The sequence below is a fragment of the Chiloscyllium plagiosum genome, chromosome 11 (assembly GCF_004010195.1).
Source record: "Chiloscyllium plagiosum isolate BGI_BamShark_2017 chromosome 11, ASM401019v2, whole genome shotgun sequence".
NCBI lineage: Eukaryota > Metazoa > Chordata > Chondrichthyes > Orectolobiformes > Hemiscylliidae > Chiloscyllium > Chiloscyllium plagiosum.
Window position 1 is genome coordinate 28565880 of NC_057720.1, and position 22195 is coordinate 28588074.

The window sequence follows — 22195 nt, forward strand, 5'->3', positions numbered from 1 at the left end:
CAGGACTTCCACTTCTCATGATCAGCAATGGAGACCACATCACAGACTATGCCTTGGACCCTGGTCCAAGGTTGCCTCCCATGGCCACCTGGAGGAATGCCCAGCAATGGAGGCAGAAGACATTTTCCTCTTCAGGGTAAGTGCCTTCATCCTCTCTCCAGTACTATCTCCTGGTACTGCACACACCTCCCAACAAGTCTCATGCTCCACTACTATCCCTTATTGTCTGCAACATCTTCCCTTATTTTCTCTCACCCATCTCAATCCACAAAAGGACAAACCCCGCATCACTTCTGTGCTGCTCTCTCACTCACTTGGGACACCTCTCCACCTGCACCAGAACTACCAAATGTGCCACTCACTTTCATCTCCCTTAATATGTGCCTTTCTTTCATTCCAGGAGAAAAACAGCCCACAATAGGGTTGGGAAGAGTCAAAACAAGTGACAAGCTGACCTACATTTTCCTCCTCACCGCTTAGGTGGAGAGGATGTTAACTCTGACCATTCGGAACAGGCTCTGAACTGGCATCGGAGGCTGCTTCTGACTCACTGTGCAGGGACGCCTGAGCGAAGGCAACCTCCATTGACTTGACTGAGATCTGCTGACAATCACAACAAGTTTCCTTCCTTTGTGTCTGTGCTAAATGGCAAGGCAAGATAGAAATAATGTGAGCCTACCATTTCTGGCTGAGTGGTCAAAGCATCAAGAAGATGAGACAAAGCAATGAAAAGCAGAGCTGCTGTGAGCACCTTGGTAGGTTTAGAGTGCTATGAGAGTGGGAGAAAAACCTTGAGGTATACTCTGGTCCAGTCCATGAGCTGGGTGCATGTTACTGAGTGCAAAGTGTCCTTGCTGCAGCATCAAAATGTTAGTTGTTAGTGCAGCCTGTGGTGTGCAGTAAAGTGCAGACATGCCTTGTAAGTGGATTGATGATGTGTGTTGAGTGCTCTCAGAGAGGGTGGCACATATTGGACACCAATGCTTGTGTGCGTGGGGTGCACGTGGCCAGTGGCCATGAAGCATTCTTTGAGATGTTGGCACCCTGTGCCCAATATGGAGGTCCTTCAGAGTAAGCGGCAGCTAAATCCACCAGGTACGCAACTTGCTTTCCATATTGAGTTTGTTTGACATCTAGCTTGTTTGGCATGTTTGGGAAGATAGACCGCTAAATATTAGTAAGGTGTGTTTAGCCATCAACAAGTAGTAATTCCTCTTAATAGGCAATTTGCTGCTGCCTGATGAGAAACTTACTATGATGTTTGTGAAAAGTGTAAACATGGTGGGACATTGAGGTCCTGACATTGAGTTTGCCCTTTTTGCCCTGTTCTGCCACACATTCACCAGAGCCCGTGTCGCTCAGATCCTGATAAGATTCTGCCCATTTAAGACTTATTGGTTTTACACATAAATTATTACAATAACACAGGAGAAGCACAGAAGGCATTTATTTTAGGATTATTTGCTCTTTTTGCAACAAATTGGCAACTTTCACCATATGAAAAGAGAAGAACAGCAGATGCCTGGGGACATCACCATCTACAAGTTCCCCTCCAAGCCACAAATCATCTTGATTTGGAAGTGTATCACTGTTTCTTCATTGTTGCTGGGTTAAAATCCTGGAATTCTATTTGTACCAATACTGTGGATGTACCTTCACTCTAAGGACTGCAGCAGTTCAAGATCAAACACATCTGAAGGGAAATTAGAGACGGGCATTAAGTACTGGCAGCAATTCTCACATCCTGAAAACAAGTAAAATAATATTTTTAAACCTCCTTAACCAAAATACAGCATTATTCTTGAGAAGCAGATACTTTCTTGAGCAGCTGGTGGTGACGGGGAAAACCAAAGAGCTATCATAATCAGAACTTAGACCTTTTGAGACCTAGAGAGACTAGATACCAAACTGTCTTGGTTCCTATATGATTACAGGACCAACCCTCATGCAACTACAGTAGAGTTGCCAATGGGGAGAAGATTCTGCACCAGGTTAAATCTAATCTTCGTGACCTGGGTGGAAGGTGAAATGGCGTCAGGAACTCTAATACCAGACACAAGGCTCCATGAAGCGAGAGGGACTGTTTACTTCAGGGGACAAAGTTTGGTGTAAGAACCACAGGAATGGTAAGGGGCATGGTCAACACAAGGTCAGGTCCAGTGACATATAAAATTCAGCTATGTGTGACAGTTCTGAATAAGCATGTGGACGATAGGAAAATTGCAAACTTACAAATAGTGTGGGAACAAAACATGCCAGGCTCCTCGACAGCTTTTCCAATTGTTCCAGAACCTGTGGCTTCTCCATCTCCATCCAGCATTGGAGGTATCCCCAGAATCTGCGATGGACACAGCACATGTTGGCATATCAATGCTATTGTCACCTGAAGAAGCAGATGAATTTCTAATACCACCCTGATGTTGTACAGGGAGGCATCACATGTGAGTACCAGATCTTACTTGGGATCATACTGTGCCAACACTTTCGAGGATGATAGCTGTTTCTTCACTTCCCTGAAAGCTATGACTTGACCAATCCAAGGCTGACCCTGTTTTGGGAGTTGATGCAATAGTGTCAGGATGAAGGCCAGGTTGTATATGAATTTTCCACAAGCTTAAAGAAAGGCCTCTCTCTTCCGAGAGATGCAAAAGGCAAGCTACTGTGTGTTACATGCTGCCCGTATCAGAGGCAGAGTTGTAAGAACCTGACCCAGTGCTAAAGTGAACTGGGGAGGAGCTTCAAAAAAAACTAGGACACCACAGACTCAGAGGGGCAGGGATGTATTGATTGTAATGAGATTAGCTAGATGGACCTCTTAGAATAAGAGTTCCCTGATTGGGGCTGTTGATCTGTTCCAAACAGTGAGCCCTGGCTGACAATATAAACAGGACTGTCAGACATCCTGGTTAAGCTGAGAGCTGGCTCTGAGGGAGCTGCAGCAGTGTCAAGGATTCTTAAATGAAAGGTGACTTGGTGACAGGATTGTGGTCTCTCTGGAGTTATTTCACTTTGCCTTTGTCACCATTTACTTTCATTTATAGATTGTTAAATAGTAAGAGCATCACTTTCCTGCACATTTTCAATCTAATGGCCTTCCCAAACCATTTAATAACTGATAATTATATTTTCAAAAAGAACGACTGGTGTCTAGTTGGTAATTGCAGCCAATTTTCACACAGCAAAAGCTGAATTTTATCAAAATTTGTCTCAATCTCAATTTTGAGAAATGGAGGACTACAGATGCTGGAGATCAGAGTCAAGAGTGTGGTGCTGGAAAAGCACAGCAGGTCAGGCAGCATCTGAGGACCCTTCCTGATGAAGGGTTAATGTCTGAAATGTCGATTCTCCTGCTCCTCCAGCACTCTCAACTCAATCTCAGTTTTGTTGAGTTTCATGGAAGTTTCTGTCCACAAGTCCAAGGAGGTTTCTAAACATTATCTTCCCAAATTCTCCTCATTATCTTCAAACCACAACTCCATGGTACCTTGCTTGTTGTATTCTCCCACTCACTGCAGGTGGAAGTAAGATACGCAGTCACTGCTCATGGACCATGCCTGGCGATGTTGGTGACTGATGGAGGGCCAGCGGAGCAAGAAACAAGCTGAAGAGGCCAAGTTACTGCTCTGACATTCATGTTAGGAATTCTTACTATTCTCTCCAGCATGTTGGAGAAGGGCAAGTTGCATATTAATGAGGTGAAATGGCATGATCATGAGAATGTTAATATAAAGAGGTCTCTTGTCGTTCACTTGTGAGAATCTTGTCTTGCTGTTTAACTCTTGATTATCAAATGGGAAACATTTAGCTCTTGATGTCAGGAAGCTCCCCATTGGCCACCTCATGTAATTCTCTCAACTTTCTTGCCAATGTCCACTTGTTCAGGGGTAGAGAAGATTCCACCCCAAGGGTTTGAAAATACCACAGAAGTTAAGTGACAACTGGCCTGACCATATTTAGAGCTGCAGAGCCAATTATTGATCACTGTGACATTTAATTATTGGATTTCAACATTGTACATTTGCAACTTTAATTCTTTTACAAAAGAAAAGACTGTTCATCTTTGGTGACTGAGTTTTTATTGAATGCTAAACTTGCATTCCATTTGAGTGAAATTGAATTCAGCTCAGATAAATTAGGTGAAGTTCTCCTTTACCTGTAAGAGTCTTATGTGAAGTAACTTCAGGAATGCTCCTACTGAGTTCAGGTTTACACCACAAAATGGTTGATAGCATAAAGAAGGAGGAAGAGATTTGCATGTATGTGAGGTCTATCATGACCTTTGGATGTCTCGAGGTGTTTTGCTGCCAATTAAGTACTTTTGAAGTGTAGTTGTAATTAGGAAATGAGGCAGTCACCTTCACACAGCACTGTCCCACAAAATGCTAACAGATAATTTGTTTTATTTTAACACCAATTCAGCACGATACTGAATTGCTCATACACATCTTAAGTGCGAAACTACATAGATACATAATACATCTGCAATTGAGCTTATTATTAATGCATAATAAAGGGAACTTTATGTCTGGATTGTGCATATCTTAGTGGTACTTGATGGTGAAACCAGATTCCCAAAATAAAAATATGTTCCAATCCAAGGAACTGGCATCCTTCATTTTATGAGCAAAAACTTCCCTCCTAAAAATAAATTAAAATAAATGTCTTTTGAAAAAGCCTTTGGGTCACCAAAACTTATTAAATTAATGGCTTAAGTTTGAATTATATAGTGTACAACAGGACCCTGAAGGCTGCCTCAGGGCAGTATTACTGTTTCTCATTAATTTATTTCTGTTGGAGACAGTGCCTTAGGTGACAGACATGGTTGTATTATGGTCCAATCATTTCAACAATGAAAGGAACTAAACCTCTTGTAATTTTTTGTTCATTTGTGACTCTGTGTGTAAAGCAAAACAAAACTAATAGTTACTAAACTAAACTAAAATTTAAACAAATCTGTAAGGCTTGATTGAGTTAGGAGTTCATTCTTGGATGATAAATTCTCTCCCTATCTATTTCTTCTTGTGTTAAATCATGTCAGATGTAGTCTTGATATAAAATAAAATTGCTGTCAGTGCACCAAAAAGTAGTAAGAAGAACCTGAATTTGCACAGAGCCTTTCACAACTTTGGAATGTCCTCAAGCACTCCATACTCAGTTAAGTATTGAACCATAGTCACAACTTTAACATGGGAAATGCCACAACCAATTTGCACAGTGAAATTTGATGGTGACCAGATAAGCTGTTTTAGTCTGCTGGCTGAGAGATAATTATTGACCAGAGCACCAAGAAGAACAACTTCACAGTTCCTCTTTTAGAATAGTATCATGGAATCTTTGAAGCGCCTTCTGGTAGACAGTCTTGGTTTAAAGTTTCATTCAAAAATATAGGCTGCTGCCAGCACTGCATCGCTCCTTGTCTATGTCAGCTTAGATTATGTGTTCAAGTCTCTAGGGTGGGTGGTTTTTCATTTCCCCAGCCACCATACTTAAAGCTTGTCTTTTATGTGATTTTTAAAGACCAATAGCTACCTCGTGCAACTTTTTCCATAAGATATTTCTACTTGGTCACCTCAAATTGTCTTAAAAAATAAGAATTTATGCATTCAAACAATGATGCACAGTATCTAAAAGCATTAATCAAAGCAATTTGGATCAATTAAATAGGCTAACAAGCAAACTTTAAGATGAATAAATAGCATTATAGGTTTGTGGACCAGGATTTCTGAGGAAAGGGATGATCATGATCACAACTGGAAAAAAAATGCATGCAACCTCTATTAAATCCACAAGAATTCCTAAAGTGCATTTCAGTGATTGACTGCTTTTGAAGTATCATTGCTGCTAAATAGTCAGACAGACCAGCTAATTTCTAACCAGCAACATGCTACAAAAAGAAAATAACCTGTTTGGTCCTTTCTTTGATGATGTTTGTTAAGAGAAAAATGTTGACCAGGTCACAGCTATAAAAAAAATCTTAGAATTGAAATGTATTTTGGGAGGGACACTGTTATTGGACTGCTACTGTGTGGTTTATAATAGTTCACCAGGTCTCGCATTGATGGAAGCTTAGAAGAAGGAATTATGCCATTTCCAAGGCATAAGAAATTTGAGCATATTCCAGATAATAATGTGCATTTATAATTTCCCCTCACTTTGTCTTTAATCAATTAACTTAAATCAGTATCCAAAGGTTAATTATGTTACTGCTACAAGAAGCAGTTCTCTTCATTCTTTGTATCCAAACCCCACATGATTATGAGCACTACCATTAACTCAACCCTTACATGTTTTGCTCTCCAGAACAACATTGTTTCTCTAGTCTGTTCCCGTAACTGAAGTCTTTTTCCTTACATACTATTCTGGTAAACGTCCTATTCTGTCTAAGGCTTTGACACATTTCCTAAATTGTGGTGTTCAGAATTGCCTACAATCTGTCAAATGAGGAAAACAAGTGATTTCTAGATTTGTAGCGCCACCACTTTAATTTTATGCTGTATGGCTCTGTTTATAAAGCCAAGAACCCTATTTGCTAGCTACATTGATGTTTTGAGTATTTTATCAGGAGTAAACTTCATTCTTCCATTAAGTGGCTGCTTACATTGCGTATGGAGCATTCTGTTGCGCAGTGATTACTCTACATCATGCATGAAACATGTATTTTCAAATACCTGGGAAAAAAATGAATGAATAACAGAGGTGAAGGTATATAGAAATTGATAGGGTAAAATAAATCAAGAGAGCTACTTAAAACCCACTGTGAATGGGGTGCACCTTAGAAAGCAGGGCAGTAATGTTGAAGGTAGCTGAATCTCTGATCACAACTCTCTTTAGATATGTAGGTGTGTCCGAAGATCGGAAGACTGCAAATCTTACACCCCTGTTCGAAAGAGGTGAGAGGGATGTACCTGGTAATTAATACCAGTCACCCTAATGTCTGTGGTATTTCATAGACAATAATCAGAGGTAAATTAATGACTCTTGGTTAAAAAAAGTCTTAACATATGCCAGGGTTTCTGATCCCCAATGAACAAATGGTGCTAGCTGTATATTTCATATGGACTTTCCCATAGAGGTTTTGTGATAATGCACTGGAGGTTCATGTTAGCCAACTGTTCAAAAAATCTCCTCTACATTCCTCCACATGTCATCTGGAACCTGGGACTAACCCAGGTAACTGTGTATTTTCATAACCATCCAAATTGAACAATTATTTTAATTGTGCAGAGTCTCAGCTCGGAACTGCGAGTTTTAAATACAACACTGAATCATGTAAGAAAAAACTTGAAGGAAAGAACATTTGATTGAGAGAGATTTGGAAAAAAAATCATGGTTTAAATCATCAACAGTTAAAATTTGAAATTCTGTCTTTTAAAAAAAAATATTTTCAATGTAATAGAGCTTGAAGGCTATCACACTGTGAAAGTCTTACTGGGAGAGTCAAGCTCTAACTTTTTTTCTGGTGAGGTAGTGCATACACACAGCAAAACATACTACATACTTGCTCATTGTATTTCAATGCTAAGATTCAGTACCATAGTAGTGATGTTTTATTGGGAACGAGGCATTTTGGATGGTGACTTCCCAATTCTGCATTGAACTGTGTTAAGTGTGGCTGCTGGAAGTTGCTGTCTGATTTACACTGATGCTGTTTAGAATCAATAATTTCTATCACAAAATCCATCCAATTGTTTCACAATATACTGGGGACCTAAGATGTCCTCCAACATCCAATGAAACTTCAAAACAAAATCAATTCAGCGATATTTGTGCAAAATTATAAAAATCAGATACTTGTTGAGTACACAATGCTGCCTAAATCAATATTTGGCAGGTGTTAACCATCTGGCAGGAATAACATGATCTTGAAAAAGTGTTTGGAATTGTGAAATCAAAAAAGCTATTCTCAAAATATTAACAGAAATAGTCATGCCAGGTATACTTTCAGAGTATAAACAGTCAGACAGTTAAATCTCAACAAATAACGCAATTGTTTTATTTGAATCAGGATTTCCATGCACTTCAAATAAAAGGTCAATTTGTAAGATTTTTCTACTGCAGTCCATTTCATCATTCATATATCAATTTTGTTTAGATAAAACCAACGGAAAACATTGATCTAATGGGTTTTTTTGACAAAAATTGACTGGTGCTTCTAAAGCATGTGGATGCCCCTGACATACAGCCATGGATTGAATACATTTAGGAATGAAGGAACAAAGTTAATTGAGGAACATGTTGTTCTTGCATGAGGATTTAATTGGGAAATGTTATGCTTGGATCAGAAGACTTTACAAAATAGGAATGAATTAAAATGATTTGGTCTGTAAAAGTTGAAAAACCATTTACTGACAGAATTCTAAAAATGTCCCAATACACAGTTCAAAATAATTATTGCAAGAGATATATTTTGAAGCATGAAATATACTCAAAAGTTTGGTAATATAAAGGAACATAACTAGCAAATGATATGTGATCAGGAAAGAGACCATTGTCTGTTAAAAAGTACTATGCTCTAAGCTCCTCCTAGACTTAAAAAAGTTGAAACCAACAATGGTTCACATCATATTAAAACAATTTGCAATGTCTCATTTGGCCCATTTATTTCTAGAAGTACAAGAGACACATATTTTGCTTCCACTGTTTTAAGAACATAAATCTGGCCCTCAACAAACTTGACTTCATACTTGGTTTATAAAATAGAACTCAATGGTATGAAAGTTCAGAAAATAAATGCTGGTGACATTTAAACTCTAATCAAAGCTGATGCAAATTAAGTAGAATACAGTAGAAACAGGTAGATTTGTATTCTGGCAGCAATGTGTTGATTGTGTGGTGTTATAGACTACTGTTTATGTTTTTTTAGCTGTGCAAAATGTAATGATACATTTTATGTCACAATTGGCTATCCAAACTTCCAGCCCTAATGCAAAGCCCCAAACACTGGCAGCAAATATATTGTTAAATCATGATGTGATTATTTCTAGTTGATAAGTTCAGTGTAAGGAGCACGTAACATATTGCATGTATACTATTTCTATCCAAAGGTGGTGAAGTTGGATTGCAACAGCCGATCAGCATGATTAGAGTGCAAGGATGAGTTGTTGATTTGGAAAGGTGAGGCTCAAGGCCTGATTGACATTGGGCCGAGGGAATCATTTAAATTAGATTGGCGAACAGCTGATGAGGCTGTCAGATAGATCCTGAGAAGTGGGCAAAATGTAAGGAAAAATAGTGGGGAGTGGCTGAGTGAGAGTAGGCAATGCTTTTCATAATTGCTATGGGTTTGAGAGGACTATTTCTGATGCTACTGGCTCCATATTTGTGTAAACATTTGTTTTGAAACTTGTTGGGCTTCCATATTTTAATACGGTTATTCTAAATGCAATAATAGTAAATTTAGGGCAACTCAATTCCAGGAAAGGATCTGGTAACCAGAGATAGTCCTCCTTTTTGCATATCTACAAACCCAAGCACAAATTTTCCATGCATAAATCCTGCAAGTTTATAATTTGGCTTTTACCAATTCGAGGTGCTTATATTGTTCCAACTTTAGGAGAATCACCTAAGACCTCACAAGCTGTTTACTTTATTGGCTTGAAGCAGATTGCCCAGAACGTCTGTCTCAACCCCTCTTCATAAAAGAAAAATTGTGACAAAATACACCTCTTACAACCATAGTATCATCACTATATCTTGTCCAAACATTTCTTTCTCAGTTTGTTGAGTGCAGTTTGTAATCTCCTTGGAAAAACACCAAATAAAATACTCATCACCTAATGTGTGACCTGAAATCATGAAACTGGGAGAAAGAGTCCCATGCTGAAAATGTGTTGCTGGAAAAGCGCAGCAGGTCAGGCAGCATCCAAGGAACAGGAGAATTGGCGTTTTGGGCATAAGCCCTTCTTCAGGAATTGCCCGAAACGTCGATTCTCCTGTTCCTTGGATGCTGCCTGACCTGCTGCACTTTTCCAGCAACACATTTTCAGCTCTGATCTCCAGCATCTGCAGTCCTCACTTTCTCCTTAAAGGGTCACATGCACTGCCAACTGAGCTACATGTGCTGTGCAGGAATGTGCTCCTCAATGCCTTAACAACTCCACAACTTTCTGCATAGTGAAAGAAATGTTTGGAGAAGACCATTTCAGCTGTTCATTGTGATCTTGAGTTTGTAAAGCATTTGGTAAAAGATTTCACTGATGCTTCGGAAAGAGATCAGGAGCAATTGGTTCTGCACCTCTGCCAACATCTGCAGTGTGGGCCAAGTGCATATACCTAACCATTCCTTATACCTTTGCAGTTGGTGGCAGGAGTTACGTGAGACAAACTAATGTTCCTTCAACATTTTGGGAAATAAGACTAGCTACTTTATTACCTTGTGATTTTGAAAAGCAATTTAAGTTCACAGCTTTTTTCTGAAGAATATCATGTATTTTGAATTATGTTTTATTTGTTCAGCTATTATGTGTGTCTCTATGGGGTTGTTTAGAACAGTGTGAATTAAGTGATAAGCTGTCACTTTATCAGTTGCTATGTCAGTCACCAGCATGTTATGGATTTGCAGTGAATACTTTTAGGAACAAACAGACTATTAAAATGGTTGCTCCAAATAATGTGACCTTTGGCATTTGAGCTACGGAAGTTAAGTATCAAGCAAATATCTATTTAAATATGAACATTCTTAGCCCATCTGGGAATTCCCACATCTCTTTAAGGATGAACCAACACAAAAGACTGTAGAATTTTCAGCCTATCTGTCTCTGTTTCATTCTTAACAAACAGGAACATTAAAATTCCATTTGTGGCAGATGGAAATGAAAGGATTCTATAAATCTTCCATTGTGCTGTGATGTTTTCCCCTATCTCAATTACAGTGGGTGAATCTCAAAGGTGTTAAAGCAATAACACAGGATGTTGGAATCAACATACATTATTCCTTTTTGGGAAAGAAAGACTTCATAGTTTTTATGAAGAGGGAACCATGTTGTTAAAAATCAGGTGGAAGCAGTTTGGAAGAGTTTTGTTGATGCCATCAAACTAGTTGCAAGAAATTTGATAAGTCAAGGTAATTTATACCTTATAGCTAGGAGCTACTGCATCCCCATTTATTCTGACTTTAAGTTCACTTGAGAACAAACCTTTGAGAAATATGAATAATTCTAACACCAGATCAACTTTAATAATGTTAAAGACTTGAGTATAAAATCTGCAGATATTAAGGTGCGGTCTCAAAATATAGTTCAAATAAACCACTGTCATCAGTATAAGCGACCATGAAATTATTGCACTATTACTAAAAACCCAATCTGGTACCTCATTTCTTTTGAAAAAGAAACCTCTAGTTATTAGCTAGATGTAACTCCAATCCCATGCCAATGTGATCCACTGGTCTCTAAAGTGACTGGGCAAATCATTCAGTTCAAGGAGACAGCCCACCACTGGACTTTTAGGAAATTAGGACTGGGACAATAAATCCTGGCCTTGTCAGTAACAGGAAGAAAGTGAGGACTGCAGATGCTGTAGATCAGAGACTAGAGTGTGGTGCTGGAAAAACGCAGCAGGTCAGGCAGCATTCGAGGAACAGGAGAATCACCATTTTGGGTATAAGCCCTTCATCAGGATGCCCTTGTGATGAAGGGCTTATGCCCGAAACACCAATTCTCCTGCTTGTCGGATGCTGCCTGACCTGCTGTGCTTTTCCAGCACCGCACTCCCGGCTTGTCAGAAACACTCACAATTCTACTGTGGCTTTAAAAACAAAGCTTTGTTGCAACCATGTGTATAGTGTTTCAGCAGTTTGAAGGTTTGACCATGTCCACTTGCCAGTCAAATAGATATCGTGTTTTTAGCTGGTCCGCATTGCATTATGGTTCCTGAATCAATTCTTTTGGAGTTTATCCAATTAACTAATATTTTTGGAAAAATTCAATGACAAATTTGCTTTCAACATGCAAGTCAAGTTTTATGAAAGAAGATGAAATGTTAAATGAGCTATGTAAATTTATAGTTTTAACTCTTTAAGTTATATCGAGATCTGGGAGACGTGGCCAATTATTATTTAAGTTTTGTCCAACAGTGGAGCACTGATTGTTTAAGAATCAAAACCTAGAAATTCCATTTGTAATGCTAGTGTTCAAATGATCAACAAATTCATTTGGCTGTTGATCGCACGATACTGTAACAGATATATTAACCCACAGGCAGAAATTAAAGTAATAGATATAGAAATGTCAAAACAATGTTTTTTTTTGTTTTCATAAGTTATGGTGGTAAAATTCTGATGTTACATTGCTCTCTGACAAGCGCTGGAAGATTTTCTCCCCCATTGCAAACAGTAATTTGTAGGCATGTGTGACTGAAGCAGTAACCACAGTCAAAACATACTACAATGAATGAAGAATAAGCATACAACTGAGATATATTCCTCTTGGAAACTTTTATTTAGTTAACCCTGACAACATTGTAAATTAGGTATTTTTAATCACATTATTCTTTGGCTAATGAACTTAAGGATTTTAAAGTTGCATAATTTTCCCACAAAATTCTGTGAATACTTACATATGTTTAGACAGCTACAAAACATGTCCCACTAGTCAAAAGGTAAAAAAAACTGTCTGAGAATCTGCTTTTAAAAATTGAATTACGTTGGTGGAGGGTGATTTTTATTTTAAGTAGAGTTTTGGCAAGCATAGTAAACCAGAAGATAGACTCTTTCCCAAATATGTACATAACTGTGTTTACATATTTCCATGTGGTGACTGTGATGCGTCTACATTAGAGAGTCAAAGAAAGAATTCCACAAAAAAATTGCACCATTATAGTGTTGGAATCAAAGAACATACCACAGGTCTCTGTGCATTTAAGTGCAAACTTGGATAAAGAAAAAATAAGAGGTGAAGTACATAAGCTATAGAAGCCTGACCATGACCAAGGTCAGAAACAACAGTAGATAGATTTAAACCCGAAGGAAAACTGTACATGAGAACTTCCATTAATATACAGTAAAACTCGGTGCCAAACATAAATGGTAATAGAAAGTAGGTGAATTACACTGTATTGTAAACTTAACAGCTTCCTTGAAACACAACAGAAAGCTAACAATAAATTAAGTCTGTGAAAAAGTCTGGAAGAATTTCCAGAGACTATTAAAGTTAATTTGAAAAGTGAAAGCCCATTTTCTCACTGGCAAACTGTACCAGGAAAGTGATTGGTTATATTAACAGGAGAATTGTAAGGTTGTGTGTTAAGCAAGCTGAAGTACATTATCTGCTTACTTCCTGAAAAATCAGTTCTGGAGTCCTGAAGCACAATGCATTCAGCGTTCTCAGTGTTGTCTGACTGTGGTCAGCAAGCGAAGAGAGCAGGGAGCAAAATGTACTATGTTGATTAGGCCCTTATCTTAAATGCAAAGGAGGTGTCCATCCATAAGTAATTTACTTTTTAAAGGTCATCTGCCCAATACTTCTCCGACACCCTCATTGTGTCAGCACTACTTGCTAGCCTGATGTGCCACATGGCCATTGCTAGATGTCTCAAAGCACTTTAAGCTAATTAAATAATTTTGAAGTGTGGTCAGTTTTGTAGGAAATACAGCAGCTAATATTCTCACAGTAAAGTTGTACAGACAGCAATGTGATAAGGGCCGGATCATTTGTTTGCAATGTTGATTTAGGGAGACTAGGGATAAATCGCCCTCGCTTTCTTTAAAATAGTGTAATTGCACAGGCATATATGATAGGTAGCTGACTCTGGGTATATTCCTGGAATTTCTATCACATGACTAAAATAACTTCACAGAGGCCAGTGTCTCATCACAAATTCACCCTTTATTTACACATGGAGAGTCCTTGACATTGATCCAGCTCTCTCAGAGCCAGCTCTCACACTGAAAACGATGTCTGATACTCCTGTCAGCTAGGACCCCCTGATTGGACCAGATTAACAGCCCCAATCAGGGAACGCATATTCTGAGGTCCATTTGTCTGACCTTGTTATATTCACCACAATGACTGTACATGTGGAACTATCCAACTGATCAAATAGCACATCTTTAAAAAAGCTTATTAATATTTTATAACTAATAAGTGGGAAAACAGATGTACTTAGGATCAGAAGTAGGCTTGCAGTAGTGCCCTGGACATTCTTTTTAATTCCGAGAGACTCCAGGCCCATCATGACAGATCGGCAATCTTAACTTGAATCTTCAGTTTAATGTCTTCTCTGCCAGTCCAGCACTCTGCTGGAGTGTCAGTTTGATTTTAGTTCTCATGCCCGGGTATGGGAGTTAAACCTGGAATCTTGTGATTCAGAAACCAAAGTACTACCAGTTGAGGCAGCCGACTCTCACCTGCCAGGTAGGAGAGCTGCTGAGAATGTTACCTTTTTTGATAATAGCTGGCTGTGTTATGTGCCAGTGAGATATTTAAGAGGCCAACAGTGGATTTTTTTCTAGGATCAAAGGTCCTGGGGGCAGAAATCCTGCCATTCAAGAGCTACCAGTCAATCAGAGACCAAAAGTTCTTCAGTATGATTGGTAAGCATGGTAGCTTCCAGCAATATACCCACCTGAGGTCCAGGTATTGCTTTTCAGGCTCCCACATGATGGCTGCCGCACCCACAACTATTTAAGTACAAGTAGTGGTGGGACGAGGCGTTAATTTCCAACTTAGGGGACTTGATTGACATCAGGATGGGAAGGCTGCCCACGATCTTTCCTGCCTAAAACATTGGAGCAGAGACAAGAATGAGGTAGGGCCATCATCTGACACACTCTTCTCTGAGTAAATGCCCCCTTTGTTTCCAAGCTCACCTTGGACGAGGGCAGAAATTTCCATCACGCTGTGCATATGTATAAACATTCCAGAATCAGGTGATAGTAGTGTAGAGTATCTGCTCTGCACTGACATTTAAATTTTAACAAACTCATAGCCTTTTCAGGCCACTTTCTTCTATGCAGGTCAAGCTGCTAGCTTTGGAAGCAGGTAAGAGTCTTTAGCCCAAAAGGGCCATTTTCTATAACTGCATCACTACCTTAGGTCCTTATTAACAATGAGGTAGTTTTGCCCACCAACTTTATATTTTGCGAAGTAATGGTCATCTCTAACAGAATAACTTATGTACCCACCATCACCACACCACCCGCATTTCCCAACAACCTCCAGCCCCCTACACATTCCCTCAAAACAAGAGGATCAAACTTTAGGTAGGTCAGATATTGTGACTAACAATTTGTAGGCCTGCGGTCCTGCAACCATTTTCCACATGCAGGGAGTCTAGACAAATGAGGCATATGCCTTAGATGATGGCATTCAATGTAACCTAATCCTGTGGTCATGCTGGCAACTTCAATGGAAAGTTTTGGGCTGAGCATCTGCAGTAATTGGGCAAGTTGTAATGTGGGTCAAAGCACATAAAATCATGTTATAACTTAGTGCCATTTAATAAATGTGTTTGTAACCAGATCATACTGCCTTTCCTCCATTAAGCACTTCTGAGTAAGACATGTCTCCTGGTGCCTCTTTGAGTTCACACAGACTGCCTGTGGACACTGGGATGACTAATACAGTACTGTGTATATCTAAACTTGCTGCTTAAAGGATTTAAAAGTATGCTACGGGTAACATTTTCTGTCTTCTACCCCATGGGAAAGTGACTGGGTGCTGATCTCTGTTAAATACTTCTTCGATCATACTGGAGCTGAGATTAGTATCATTTACATGCCAATAGATTGTAAATGTCAATTTTTTTTATCATTGTCTCCTGGAGCTTAACTTTGTGAGCAGAAGAAAATGAACTTTAAGTTTCTTCATGAGTGGTATGAATGTGACTTTGATTCACTGACCGGAAATATATGTCTGCAGTTCAGATCTATTTCTGGTGACCAGACCCATTGGTCATTTTGTAGCAGGCTGTCGAATCTGTTGAGAGTGCAGGATTAGGCTGGATAGTGTAGAACAGATTTTGAACTGCATTTAGTTAAGTTGTATTGTTAGTTGTTTAGATCAAGATTTTTATGGTAGAATGTAAATGCCTACAAACAAGTCTAGATTATTTATGGTAACATTGTTAACCTTTAACTACAAGCAGGAATTGTGTTAATTCTGAACTGTGTGTGGCACGATGGCTCAGTGGTTAACATTGCTGCCTCACAGCACTAGGGTCCCAGGTTCAATTCCAGCCTCAGGTGACTGTTTGTGTGGAGTTTGCACATTCTCCCTGTGTCTGCGTGGGTTTCCTTCCACAAAGATGTGTAGGGAAGGTGAATTGGCCATGCTAAATTGCCCCTAGTGTTAGGTGCATTAGTCAGAGGGAAATGGGTTGGGTTACTCTTCAGAGGGTTGGTGTAGACTTGTTGGACTGAAGGGCCTATTCCCACACTGTAGGGAATTGTATTTAATCTCTATCAAAATACTCTAATGTAGTTGTACTATCCATGGGATGGATTGTATAATAGAACTATTCTGGCTGTCCGCCATCTACAAGGCACACATCAGGATCCCACTTGCTTATACAGGTGCAGCTCCAAAAACATTCAAGACTCTGAAAATCATTCAGGACAAACCAGCCCACTTAATTGGCATCCCACTCAAGACCTTAAACCTTCACTCCCTCCGCCTCTAACACACAGTGTCAATAGTATGTACTACCTTCAAGATGCATTGTAGCAACTCACGAAGTCTCCTTCAACAGTAGTTTCCAAACTTGGGATCTAGAAGGTCTGAGGAAATAACTGCATGGAACCATCCCCTGCAAGTTCATCTCAGTCGCACATCATCCTGACTTGAAACTATATGACAACTCCTTCAATGTCACTACATCCAAATCCTGGAATTCCCTTCCAGAGGTCACAGTGGGAGTAGCTGGACACCATAAACTGCAGCATTCTGAGAAGTAGGCTCGCTACTGCCATCTCAGGGGTAGTTTGGGAAAAACAGTGAATACTGGCTTAGCCAGTGATATCTACGATGTCCAAATAAAACAAAAAATTCTATTCTGTCCATTTGATTTAAGTGTTCAGTGTAAGCTGTGTGCAGTCCATTAGGCAGACTGAATATGATAAATCATGTTTTAATTTGGAATTAGACAATAGACGAAGAATACATTAGATTGATTTTAAACTTTACAGCATTGTATAAGATTTCATCCATTCATTCATGGGATGTGGCATTGCTGGCTACGATAGTACTTATTGCCCATCCCTGGTTAAGAGTCAACCATATTGCTTTCGCATATAGGTCAGACTGGGTAAAGATTGCAGTCTCCTTGTCTAAAAGAAATTAGTGAATCAGATGGGTTTTTTTGCCCACAAAACTGGTTAGCAAGGTTAGAACACATGGAATACAGGGAGAACTAGCCATTTGGATACAGAACTGGCTCAAAGGTAAAAAAACAGAATGTGATAATGGAGGGTTACTTTTCAGGCTGGAGTCCTGTGACCAGTGGTGTGCCACAAGGATTGATGCTGGATCCACTGCTTTTTGTAATTTATATAAATGGTTTGGATGTGAACATAGGAGCTATGGTTAATCAGTTTGGAGGTGACACCAAAAATGACAGTGCAGTGGACAACTAAGAAGATTATCTCAGACTACAATGGGACATTGATCAGATGGGCCGACGGGCCTAAGAGTGGCAGATGGAGCTTAATTTAGATAAGTGTGAGATGAGCATTTTGGAAAGGCAAATTAGGGCATAATTTATACACTTAATGGTAAGGTCCTGTGGAGTGTTGCTGAACAAAGAGACCTTGGAGTGCAGGTTCATTGTTCCTTGAAAGTAGAGTTGCAGGTAGACAGAATAGTGAAGAAAGCATTTGGTATGCTTTCCTTTATTAGTCAGTGCATTGTGTATAGGAGTTGGGAGGTCATGCTGCTGCTGTACAGGACATTGGTTAGGCCACTGTTGGAATATTACATGCAATTCTGGTCTCCTTCATATTGGAAGGATGTTGTGAAACTTGAAAGGGTTCAGAAAAGATATACAAGGATGTTGCCAGTGTTGGAGGGTTTTGAGCTATAGTAGGATGCTGTATAGGCTGGATGTGTTTTCCCTGGAGCATCGGAGGCTGAGGGGTGACCTTATAGAGGGTTATAAAATCATGAGGGGCATTGATTGAATAAATAGACAAAGTCTTTTCCCTGGGATGAGGGAGTCCAGAACTAGAGGGCATAAGTTTAGGGTGAGAGGGGAAAAATTTAGAAGGGATCTTCAGGGGCAACATTTTCACGCAGAGTGTATGGAATGAGCTGCCAGAGGAAGTGGTGGAGGTTCGTACAATTACAACACTTAAAAGGCACCTGGATGGGTATATGTATAGGAAGGGTGTCGAGGGATGTGGGCCAAGTGCTGGCAAATGGAACTAGATTAATTTAGAATATGTGATCAGCATGGACAACTTGGACCGTAGAGTCTGTTTCCATGCTGTACAGCTGTATGACTCTATGACTAATTATTAGTAGTTTCATGGTCAGCTTGAGACTCTTAATTTCAGATTTTTATTGGATTCAAATTTCTCCATTTGAACTAGGGTTTATGCTGAGTCCAGATAAAAATGCAGATGTAGAATGGAATTATTACGAATTATGCTGGAGGTTCAACATAATGGGCTGAATTGTACTCGCTCTCGAGGTTAGGGTTTGGGGGTGAGTGCAATAAAATGGTGAGGGAAGGCAAGAGGTGGAATGTAAATATCTTGTTGCCTTCATGCCATCTTGCCAATGCAGGTATGGTAGCTTGTATCAACCAGTCCTGATGCCAATTGAATGACTCAAGGTAAATTAGCAGCCCCCTGCTGGCATTCTACCAATGAAGTGGAAAGGGGCTCCCCCTGTCATATGAGGAGATAACCAAGTAAACACTGGCTGCTTCCCAGCAAGGTTGGGCAGGACAGTTTTCTCTCATTCTTTGATGTATGGAGGACTCTCCCTACGGCAATAGCTGGTCTTGCAGCAACATACTCTGTCTTCTATGGCCCTGACCCCAGTTACAGGTTGGCAAACTGACAACCTTCCATGGCAGCCTCTTCTTCTAGATGCCTCCTTGGAAGAATTGGCTCCTGTTTCCAGTGATGCTGTTAGGTCTACTGACTGAGCTGCCAGTTCTCCAATGGACTCAAAATCCCTGGGAGCAAGTGACTAATCTTAATAGTTACAGCACTCCCAATAGTAGCCAGTTTGCTAGCTGCCACTAACAAGGTGTAGCCCTGGGTTGACAGGACACCATAGCTGAACTTGCCTCTGACCTTTGGACCTGTTGACAGGATCCTCACTACATGAATAAAATTGAAATGTCCTATTATTTCACCTTTGCCCAGAATAAGTTATTTTCCCTTCTTTTGTGGTTCAGAAAAGATTTACAAGGATGTTGCCTGAATTGGAGGTTTTGAGCTTTAGGGAGAGGTTAAAATGGCTGGTGTTGTTTTTCCCTGGATCGACATAGAGGTTTCAAAATTCATGAGGGGCATGTTCCAATGTATTTTACAACCAATAAAGTATTGCTTGAAATGCTGTAATTATCATTAGAGTGGAGCTCGTAACTTTGAACAGTCTCACTGCCACCCATCCTTCTTGCTGTTATTACTCTAAGCTGCTAATACCATGTGAGGAAGGATGCTCACAAGTTGTCTTTAGCAGAAGACAATCTTGATGAACAGTAAATAGATTTACTAGATATAATATTACCAGTTATCAACGCGTTATTTATGTGATCATCTGAATTGAGACTTCGGATTCAACTGAAGAGGCAGTACACATTTCCACAAATGAAACATTCTGACATAGCATTGGTAACAACTATAGAAAGGGTTAGTGCTTCTCTTCACTAGATCTTCACAGCTTCATTGCAGTGCTTATCTGGCATTGTCGGTTAACCTCTTCAGGTATTGTCTGTTTTATACAACAGTATTGACTGTGGTAATGTACACAATCTTGAAAGCCTCAGATTTTAAAGTAACAGTAGATATTTATTTTTTCTCTCTCCCTATTTTCCTTCTTATATCATAAATATACTTCCCAAAATCTAATTGAAATTGAACTTTGGGAACTCCCCTTCCCAAAAATTGATTAAAACTTTACTGTGTTTTTGTACCATTTTATTCTATTACTCTGATTTGTAAAGTTTCACTTGGGGTGAATGTAAACCATGAAACTGAGCAGGCAGATTAATGACATCTCGATTTCCTGCTCTGCACATTTTGTGTTTAAGAGAGATGCCTGGATTTTGCAGGGCGCAGTGAAGACTAGAACATGCCTCAATATGTTGGCACATTGGTCCTTCATTGGATCTTGGAGCTTCTCACTGCCCTTTTGTTGCTTATGCATTTTAAATAAAAGCAATGGTTTGTATATGGGTTGGCATGAATAAATTACTTCCTGTAACACTGAGATCAAAAGTTGCCACGCAGGAATTAAATACTTTACAGGCAATTTATTCGTGCATTAATTGCTATTTTGTTAAGGACTTTCGGCTTTGATTAGCATTGCGAGACTTTTGTTTCCAATTTGTTTTCTAACAACTATTTAGTTTCAATCAGCAAGTTCATATATAGGAAACACAAGTGGGCAGGATAACAAACCATCAGGTGCTTTCAGTGATACTTTAGATTTAGAGAAAGAAGTGTGTTTTCTGAGGGGATAAAGAAGGTAGATGCAATTGTAGTTTGTCCATTATCTATTCAGCTATTCTTACAACAATATTTGCATTAACTCAACCAGTTATGCACATTAGAGGAGAGCGGTTGACACCTTCACATCACCTAGTGACTACCACATTGGAATATCATCTAGTGGCGGCAAACATGTTGTGCCACACAAATTACTATTATTGAGGTGATTAAGGTTTCAATTGCATTTTTACATCGCCGGGATCCTTACATGATATCACTAGTAATTTTGATAATCCACGTGCTTTTGGAATAACATGAATTTTTTGCATGTCCTCATGAAGACTAGAGTGAACTAGACAGTGTTTTGAAAGAGGATAAAATGGTTTTGTAATTATGACGTTAGATTTCAAGAAATGCCCACATGAAAAAAAATGCTTTTAATATTTAAATTGTTTAAAATTTCTAAAACTGATCTTATGCAGGAATGAGACTTAGCTGTTTGAAATGTGCACTCAGGCAAGATCAATTTGTATTGCAATAGCATGTATATATTTTATTGAGTATCTATAATTATTGATCATGCTGTTGAGTTCACAGACAAGACAATGAAATTCAACATGTTCTGACAAAGAGGCTGGGGATTAGATGCCATTTTTTGAAAAGTTGACCAGCCATCTCTGAAGATTTGCAACTCCTAGCAAGTATATTTTTACTCCTAAATGTACTGGCGTACTTGCGCTTTAAGAATGATGCATGCTGTTAACACAGAGTTAGTTTGCCAACAAGACTTGGCCCACTGAATGAAAACATCACTTTAATTTACGTTACTGTGACAACTGAACCATTGCTGTATCTTTTATGTAAACCTCCTATTAACATGCTTTTTTTAACCTATTTTCCTCTTTTTCTCTCTCTGTATACTTGCTCTCTCTTATTTTCTGTGTTCACAGCTGCCTGGTTGTGGATTTCTGTTACCACTGTTGCTATTTACTTTCACTATTGCTCTTGCTGGAAAATTGCCCAGATATGTCCTATCCACAAAAAACAGGACAAATCCAAACTTGTCAATTACAGCCCTGTCAATCTCATCTCAATTATCAGCATAGTCATGGAAAGTGTCATCGACTGTGCTATCAAGTGGCACTTAGCAATTACCTGGTCACTGATGCTTAGTTTGTGCTCTACTAGGGCCAGTTGGTCTTGACCTCATTACAAGCTTGGTCTAAACATGAACAGAAGATTAGAATTCAAGATGGGAGATTGACAGCGATTATCCTTGATATCAGGGCAACATTTGAAAGAGCATAGCATCAGATGCTCTGGCAAAATTGGAGTCAATGGGAATTGGGAAGAGCTCTCCATTGGTCAGTCATAACTAGAACTACAGAAGATCGATATAGGTGTCAGGGGCTCGTCGTTTCAGTCCTGGGATATTGCTGTAGGAATCTCCTATGCGAATCATCTCCAGCTGCTTTATCAATGAACTATTTTCCATCATCAGGTTAGCATCGGTAGAAGACAGAGGGTGGTGGTGGAGGGTTGCTTTTTAGACCGGAGACCTGCGACCAGTAGTGTGCCACAAGGATCGGTGCTGCG

General features: G+C 39.4%; 1 protein-coding gene and 1 long non-coding RNA gene across 2 annotated transcripts in view; one reads left to right on the forward strand and one right to left on the reverse strand.

Moving 5' to 3' along the window:
* Nucleotides 1-22195, forward strand: part of LOC122554753 (artemin-like) — a 104605-nt gene that overhangs the window by 61786 nt on the left and 20624 nt on the right. The window lies entirely within an intron of this gene.
* On the reverse strand, nt 1565-13336 carry LOC122554754. Its single transcript, XR_006313066.1, has 3 exons — nt 13272-13336; nt 2233-2338; nt 1565-1693 (listed from the first exon to the last, which is right to left on the reverse strand). It is a non-coding gene; the product is annotated as an uncharacterized LOC122554754 (long non-coding RNA).